The sequence below is a fragment of the Aedes albopictus genome, chromosome 1 (genome assembly GCF_035046485.1).
Source record: "Aedes albopictus strain Foshan chromosome 1, AalbF5, whole genome shotgun sequence".
Lineage (NCBI taxonomy): Eukaryota > Metazoa > Arthropoda > Insecta > Diptera > Culicidae > Aedes > Aedes albopictus.
The window spans coordinates 129728141-129737347 of NC_085136.1; the positions used below are offsets into that span (position 1 = coordinate 129728141).

Here is a 9207-nt window from a genome sequence, read left to right on the forward strand (position 1 = left end):
AAAAAAAAACTGGCTTAAATCGATCGAATTTCCATTAGTGTCAAACAGATGTTTACCCATTAGTTCATTTCTTGTCAAATATTAACCCCGTGTTCTCCGGACCTTAACGCATAACGAAAGGGGCAGAATTGATATTTCACTCGCTTACCACAGTCCTACAAATCCCCTGCATGTTTACGATCTGTTATGAGGTGCTCGTGTTCATACTTACTTGTCCATTAACTGCCATTCCACAAATACGACTTACCTTATTGCTTCCTAGTGTCGACTCTAATTATAAAATTTTCAAACGGACCATATCTTAATCAAACTAAGTACCTAGACTGGTAATCGCTACAAATCGCTCTTCAAATGTCCATCGTAATGGACTCGATGGAGGGATATTAGTGGAGCTTACGTGCCGTTTTCTACCTTATCGTATAGCAGAAAACGATAAATAATATCGATTAAAATAATCGTCACGTCTCACAACCAAATTTGTGAACACTTGTACATAATCCAGCAAAGGCTTTGAAGAGGAACGCAAGGTCAGTTTTTATATTTGGTAGCCTTATTCTGATGTATGTATTAGCTATAGCTGCCATAATAATTCTAAGTACTTATTTGAAATTTTTGTGTTTTTTTTTTGTTTTAACAGTAGAACTTGTCTCTACTGGGACTGTTCACATTTCTTATCAAAAGTAAGTTTTTCGTATGCATTAGCTCACTTTTCATTACAAGCCAGGCGATACCACCTATTGCGGTTAACAACGTCGCGTCGCATCGTCCCGACGCGTATTGAGAATACATTCGGTGGTCACGCCAAGCCACCGCCGCCGCCACCGACGTGATAGGGTGGGGTGGGATACGGTAAAGGGGCAATAAATTGTTTGAATAAATTACCCACCTGACTGTCTTGGGGAAGCCAAGTCAGCCCCGCTGATTGACTGCACTTTGCATCGGTACTGCGTTGTGACAACGAATGTGTGTGCTAGTTTTGATTGCTGCAACTTTCAGTTTCGTTTGCAACAATCAAGGTGTACACTGTACATAGGTGGTACCTGCTGGAAGTGTTGGGTATGTGTCGCCAATATAACCGGCCGGCCCAGTTAACCCAAAGAGCAAAACGTTGCTGGTGTAACCGGCGCGCCATAGAACCGTGAACCTGGCCCCGGTGCAGAACAGGTTTTCAAGGCTGGCGAAAGTAATTTGTGTACACGTTTGAGATCTAACTAGAATCGGAAGTCTGAGGTTGATGAAACAATTTTTCGTTCTTTTTATTTTAACGTGTGTTTCAACTTATGCTAATTCTACACTTGAGTCAGTTCTAATTTTTGATGCACGATTCTATTTTATAGCTTTAATTATTGTACAGTGGTTTTTCGGTTTTATCACGATCAAAAAAAAATTTCACCGTGATATAAACGAAACCGTGAATTTGGTGAAACGAGAAAAAAATGTATTTTTTTCATTCAAAATCGTTCAGCTGTAATATATATGAGTCGTAGTTCACATTTTTTAACAGTTTTGGTGGACTGGGCAATGCAGTATTGATTTTATTTTGGTTTCGGAATGTTTTAGAACAAGTGTGATAAAAACGAAACGGAAATCGTGATAAAATCGAATAGAAAAGCGTGAATTCGGGCGAGTAGTGATTAAAACGACTAGTGATAAAACCGAAACGCCACTGTAACACCAGAACAATAAAAAGTAGTAAAAATGGGAGGGTGTGTCAGCGTGATAAAATTATACTGTTGCCCAATGTGCTGATGTTGATCTGAATCATTATTTTCTAGGTGATCCGTCATATTCTAACTAGTATGAATATTCCGTAAGCCTAGACCATATGCGTGTCAAGAATAACGACACCAGTGAAATCATAATGCTCCGTACGCCCTTTATTTTAATAAGCCGCGTGCTACGCAATAATCACCCTAACATTGATCTTGGTCCACCCGATCGTGATTGAAGGGAAAACTAGATAATATATACAAGTTTAATAAGCGCATGATTAGCGGCTACCTTGCACTTGAAGTAGCGTTGATTGCATCTAGGATGAAAAAATGCCGGTGATGTAATCTGCATCTCGTGCTATGTCGATGAAGTTTGATGTGAAAGTGATATGATTTACCGCTCCGTAGTATGAGTTTTCATGAAAAGTAAGCTTGCGCTACGAAGGTTAAAACCCGATCCAAGTCATATGCCGCTCTGCGTCAAGTTATAATACACATTGTTACCGATAGTAACCATGATGATGACCATGAAACGGCCATAGGTGGCCATGCGTTGAAGAAAAAAATCTGTCATTGCTTCAAAAACTTTCAAGCGTAGCAGAAGCAATTAAACCAAAAACCCAAACCTCCAAATCTGAAAAAACCTGAAACCTACTGTCCCGAAGTTCGTCCCCCAAATAAACTGAATCTGGCCGTATCCAGGAAGGATATCCCTGGTCGCTGACATCTGGTACGGTCCGCCTCCCGGAATGAAATCCCTGGTTGCCGATACCTGATACGGTGTGATCCCAGAAGGTACGTCCCGAGATCCGGCAAAACCCTGAAATGTCCCCCTGTTGCTGACATTTCGTCCCTCTCTCCGGCAGGTACGTCCCGAGATCCGACCGAACTCTGAAGTGTCCCCTATTACTGACATACATTCTGACTAGTGACCCTGTTTTATCAGCTTCAAGGATGGAAATCTAGTGATCATGATAAGATCCTGAATGTATCGCGGTTGAAGCGCATCACGCGATCATAGCAACAACGATAGAACGTTGTCTAACAAACCACGCTCCGCGAACATTGATCCGCGAAGCATGTGCGGCCATGATGCGATCGTTATCATGAAGTCGAAATGATGAATACCTAAAATCATTCACTTTTTGTGCATTCTTGTTTCTATAATATCATCATGCCACTGCAAGAGCAAAGGCAATCTTGGATTGTTCGTATCCTGTATCATTTGTCACTAGAAGTGAATTTCTTCCTTCCTTGATCAGCTTAATAAATTTTTGTATAGAATCGTCTGACAAAAGCTTGCTTTATTTCGATATGCGAAAAACATTATTAATTAAAACTCGAAAGTTTCTCCAAAAACCGCTTCGAAACAAAATGTTCTTGAAAAGAAGATAGTACTATTTACAGTTATAAAAAAATGGTTCGGCCATATTGGTGTTGGCTGTCATCTTGAATTTTTATACCGTCGTTGGGGGTGACAATGGGTCAGAGGGGTGAGATTGGGTCAAAACATTATCTAAAATTTTTCATCATTCATATTGCGAATATTGTATGTGTGTATGTATGTATGTACAATCCATCGCCCACTGACTGGCTTATGGAAGAAAAACGTCTGCGTCTGATTTGGCCAATTACCTTTAAGCATAAACATTTTTAGTGCTGGAGATGGAAGGTGATAGCTTGTACATCTAACGACCCATTTCGAAGAATGCCTTGACTCGCACGTGCATTCTGAGGTCGTCTTTTGCAACAGTAAGCCCCGCATTAATGCATCCGGGTATCAAATGGATATCTGAAATGCATTAACACTTCCTGAACCAAAAATTCATATTTTTGGTTCTGACGCGTATTTAGTGTAGTAATTTTTACACGTATAAATAAAATTAAGCATTTTGATAGGAAAGATCTCAACAAGTTACTCGTTACTCCAGTCGGCCAAATCAAACCCACGTGTTTAGTTTTTCATATAGCACACAATATACACCAAAGGCCATCCGAAGCAGACTGCCCATGTTCGAATAGTCGACGTTACCACCATTAACAATGTCAGCATACAAAAGCTAATATATAACGCGTGTGCATATTTCTGGCCAGTTTTATTAAGTAGAGTGCAAGATTCAACCGTCATCTAGATGTCAACGAGGAAGAAATCTTGAAATTAATCTTTATTCATTGTCAAAACTGTAAATCGTCCCCTTAATGCTAGAACTCGTTTTGGAAAGTTCGGGTAAAAACTGCTGGTAAGACTTATTCTGTTATAAATCAAACTTTGTGTTGGTTTTGAAAGGTGAATCAATATGTGTTTTTGTAGTTTCAATTGACAAACTTTTGTTAATTGTGGCGTACGATCAGACATAAACAAATTTCTCACGATTTCGCAAAACCAGTAACCTAGTTCTAGCATTAAGGGGGCGAAATGTGTGTTGAAAACTACAGTGGCGCTTACATCGACTATGCGTATTTGGGCAGAGCACTGCATCACTATGGAAACATCCACTCAGGTAACCACCACTCATTTTGATTTCCACCCGTCACGCGAACAATCGGTTATCGCTAGACCACATTCCTAATGCATTTTCATTCACTTTGGATTACAATTTTTGAAATTCAAATCTTCAGAGGAATACCCATATTCAACTGCCAATCGAGTATTAGACAAATCAAGCCTAACTTTACCAAACACCGTATGTAACATATGCAAACAAAAAAGAGGTTCACATGAGGCGCTAAATTTCGTTAAGGACTACTTGTATCACTCACCTTCACGTGGGAGCGGACCTGGTGTGATGGTTAGAACTCTTGACCATCACGCCGAGGACCTGGGATCGAATCCCACTCCCTACAAACTCGCTAAATGTGAGTTCTTCCTTCGGAAGTAAAGCGTGGGTCCCGAGATGAACTAGCCTAGGGCTTAAAATCTCGTTAATACAGATAAAAAAAAAAAAAAAAAAAAAAAAAAAAAAAAAAAAAAAAAAAAAAAAACTCACCTTCACGTTTCTGATATGCTTAATGTATGAGTTGCTATGGGAGCAGCGAACTTCCCCTCCGATTTTCTTCGTTCGTGAATTTAGTTAGATACGGTGTTTGGTAAAGTTAGGCTTGAAGTTGTTTATTTAGTGCTATCATGAATTTGCCAATTAGCTTACTGTCATCTATCAGTAAACTTTTTGAAAAGCTTATTTTAAATAGAATCATATTGGTGAAAATTCTATTTTTACTAATTACGGGTAACCAATTTCATTCGTTCCAATAAATCTGAAGGTTACTCCAATGGCATAGCACTTCTTGACATAGATAAAGCATTCGATAGTGTTTGGCACGAAGGCTTGATCGTAAAATTAAAAAAAAAAAAAACTTTAATTTTGCACTATATATAATTAAAATTATTAAAAACTATTTAACAGATCGAACACTTCAGGTATACTAACAAAATTAAAATTCGAAGTCAGATAGATTACCTGTAAGAGCTGGTGTTCCACAAGGCAGCATACTGGGACCAATCTTATACAATATCTTTACCTCCGACTTACCTGATTTGCCACAGGGATGTCAAAAAATCGTTATTTGCAAATGACACAGGTATCTCAGCCAAGGGGCGAAGTTTGCGTGTCATTTGTAGTAGATTGCAAAAAAGTTTAGATATTTTTTCTTCTTTTTCACTTCAGGAATTCACTCAGATATTCATTCCAAGATCTCGGCAGGTAACCCCTCCGGCATTCTTTCAAAACCCTCCCTCCAGGAATTCCTTTCTGGATTCTTCTGGGATTCCTTGAAGACTCCTTTCTAGAATTTATCCAGGATTTTTTTCCCCGGGACTCCTTCAGTAACCTTTTCCGGCATCCCTCCTTTCACTCCATCCAGGATTCCTCCAGGATATCTTAGAATTCTGCGAGGAATCCCTTTACGGATTCCTACCATAGTTGGCTCTGGAATTCCTCTAGGATTTTCTTTCTTAGATTTCACCAGAAGTTTTATCCAGATAATCTTCTATGATTCCCCAAAAGTTATTTTCGGGATTCCTTCAGAAATTCCTTACGGGATCCTTTCAATTATTCGTTTCCCAGTAGGAATTCCTGTGGAAATGTTATCCTTCTCCTTTTGGGGAAACCTATAAAGAACACAATGAGAAATTCCTTACAAAGTTGGTAGAGGAGCTCCTTAAGAAATTATTGGATGAATTCTTCAAGGAAGTCTTGTAGAAACTATATAAGGAACTCCTGGAATAATGGCGTAATGCCAAAATCTTAGAAAATTTTTCCTTTTCAACCTTAGCGGCGTGCAGTGCCCTATAGCAAGCAGCAAACTATTAGTCTTGAGAAGCATTTGAGCGAAATTGATTTTTCATATTTACTAGGTTGATTTTTGTCTGCAAACACAATACACTCTTTTTTACGCAGGATTTCAAAACCATTTTCTCAGATACAGTTGTTGCGTCCGATAGCTGCATGTCATATGAAATGAAGCCGGCATTTATTTCCATTATTTGTTATTTATATTAATGTGAATGGAAAAAAATCATGCAATATATTTTTTTTATTTACTGGATAGTGATACTTAATGCAAGTAAAAATTTTATTAATTATGAAATATTTTTTTCAATAGGCCTAGTAGAAAGCTACGTAGCATATCATAAACCCCTACCTCCCTATCGTCACACTTCGTCACAAAACCACAACCCCCCCTTAAAAGCTACGTCATTTATGGACGACCCCTAAACAAGAATGTAAAGCCAAAACTATCTCCAATCCCTAATCACAGTCGAACCAGCATAGAACTTTTAATCAATGCAAAGTTTTCTAGAAATGTTTTGTTATTAAAAATGGGATGTCTTAGAAAATAGTGAAAACTCGTTTAGCGTTATCCGGAATAAACTCTGATTAAAATTTCATGGATTTCTTCGACCCAAACCTGTTAACTCCACCTATGGGGCCATCCATGAATTACAAAAGGTTTTACCCGAGCAGAGGAGAATAGCAAAATAATAACTATAAAATAACATAACCTGTTTTTATATCTTGTTTTGTAATTAATAACTTTTCAAGGTATTACTTTTCCATAACATGTTTTGTTAGACATTCTTTTTTTTGTTATTATCCAGCTATTGCTATACACCCATCAAACAACATTTAAACATCATGTTTTGTTATGGAACAAACTAAGTGTGGTATTGAGAGTGCACAAATATTTGATAAACAATATCACAACAATAACGAGTTTTTAAATTATAACTGCAACATTGAAGATATACGTTCTTTACAGCATTTTGTACATATTATCTAATTATTCTAATTGTTATTCTTGTCAGCTTGTTATTTTATAAACCCTTCGACAATTATTCCCCGTTTTTATCATTTTTTGTATCCAGTTACATATAGTCGAATCCATTTCAAACAAAATCTCAGAATGTTGTAATACTTGGTGGAAGAGTAGTTCCTCGAAAATAGTTAGACTCATATTTTATAAATCGCAATGAGGACACGCAGAAAAATATATTGTGCAATCAATAAATTGTTGGGTCAAATTCGACAAAAATGTTTGTCATCTGAAGGCTAACAAACATTTTTGTTGAATTCAACCCAACATGTTTGTTGATTGTACAAACGTGATTGTAGTCTTCTCTAATCGACAAGTTTGTCGTTTCAACAATCATCTAGGCGAAATCCACAAACATGTTTGTAAAGCTGTCAGCTGGCTTTGTTTTCTTTTCTTTTTAATAAAAAATATTAACTGTTTACTGTTTTGTTTGTTCATTTATTTATTTAAGTATCTTTTAAAGGGTAAATATAATGTTACATCGTTACTGTATTACAATGGAAATAGAAAAAAAAAAAGATGTTAAAGTTTACTTGAGGGCATGCTGGGGTCATACACTGTCAACGGCACCTTTCCTCTGTAATTTTCTGAAAATGAAACATATTGACGAAATGTTTTGTGAAAACACTTTTTAGATTTTTTTTTGAATACTTACTGTAGGCACTCCTTAAGCCGGGCACATACGCGCAAATAACGCATCTTTGAAGAAATAACATCCTGAGCGGCTGGTTTTGATCCATGCTGTTTGTGCCTGTAATTTGGGAAAGAGACAAAAACTTCTAGTGTTTGGTACTTCCTACGAGTAATTGTGGAAGTGCTGACACAATTATTAACAAAGCCAATACTTACCAATGATACACTCCTTGAGTATTCAAAACAATTCCATTGAAATGTAAATTTAATTAGTTTTCAAGAGCATTTTCCGTTTGAAATGCTTTTTCCTCAACTGTTGCCTTTGTTTACAAAAATCATTACACTGTACGTTTTGCGTACACGCTTAACAAAATAAGCACATTTTCAACAAACTAGTTTGTTGAATCATACAATCTACTAGTTGATTCAACAAAAAATGGTTGTTGCTACGACAAAATATGTTTGGTAGCTCAACAAACGAGCCGGTTCGAAGCCAACAAACCGTTTTGTTGGTTCAACCTATCAATATTTCTGTGCGTGGATAACTCTATTTAAAAGGTGTCCAAAAAATTTTGCTCATGGTTTGTTATCAATAACTTTAAAATATCAAATTTTGTTATTGAAATATTTTAAAATCCATGGTTAGTAAGTTGTTATTGAAACAAACAAAACATGTTATTAAATTAGTCTTCCAGGAACATTTTTTGTTATGATATTTGTTATTTTGCCGCTTATAACACACAAGTTTATAACATGATATGTTATGTTAATAGCATTAAAATAACTGATTTCATTACTCAGTTATTTTGCCAAAATAACGCATTTTGTTATGCGATTGTTATTCTCTTCTGCTCGGGTATGGGAGGAGAGGTGGGTTTGAGGAATCTTACGCGCCTCACAAAAATATTGGGGCTCTCATATAAAGAAAAATACAAGGAGGAGGAGGAAGGGTGTCGAAAATCGTAAAAAAAATCCTTGAAGTTCCAGTTGTGTGCATCTTATAAAATGAAGAACCAATCCGATAAAACGGAGTATGCGAAACGTGTACTGTTTAATAGGCACATATTTTCACAACAAATTTCAGAACATTCATCACAAAACCCCACCAGCCATTATTTGCCATATGGCATTGCTTCGACTGGCAAATCCCCCAAAGTAACATCAATTCTCGGAAAGTGGCATGACGTCGCTACCGGTTATTATGATGATCCATCAGCCACCTAATTGATTAGTATTCCATTCGACGGTTCCTCCCAACCAATCAAGGCACCCATAGTTCACCGGTTGGTTTATGATGAGCACCACCACCGGGACGAGATGGGCATTGGCGTATCTAGGATTTTTTCCTAGGGGGTGCCTAGGGGGTGCCAGTTTCAGTGGCTTCCAGGCTGTTTTTTAAAAGGGAAATACCGATCCACACTCAATTTCTTAGTATAATGATATACCGCGTCGCGGGAAAACGTTAGCCCGGAAATTTAAACGCACTGTATTTTAAAGAATAGTTTTTTTACCGTTGTACTAATTTAACACTTTCTCCGCCATGTGAGGT

General features: G+C 37.3%; 1 long non-coding RNA gene across 2 annotated transcripts; it reads right to left on the minus strand.

Annotated features, from left to right (window-relative positions):
- Window positions 1-7193: 7193 nt before the first annotated feature.
- LOC109402796 (uncharacterized) lies at window positions 7194-8412 on the minus strand. 2 transcript variants are annotated; one of them, XR_003894525.2, is made up of 3 exons: window positions 7875-8301; window positions 7681-7776; window positions 7194-7612 (listed from the first exon to the last, which is right to left on the minus strand). It is a non-coding gene; the product is annotated as an uncharacterized LOC109402796 (long non-coding RNA). The 2 variants fall into 2 exon arrangements; XR_009996524.1 differs by having other exon boundaries at window positions 7606-7776; window positions 7875-8412.
- Between the last annotated feature and the right edge of the window lie 795 nt (window positions 8413-9207).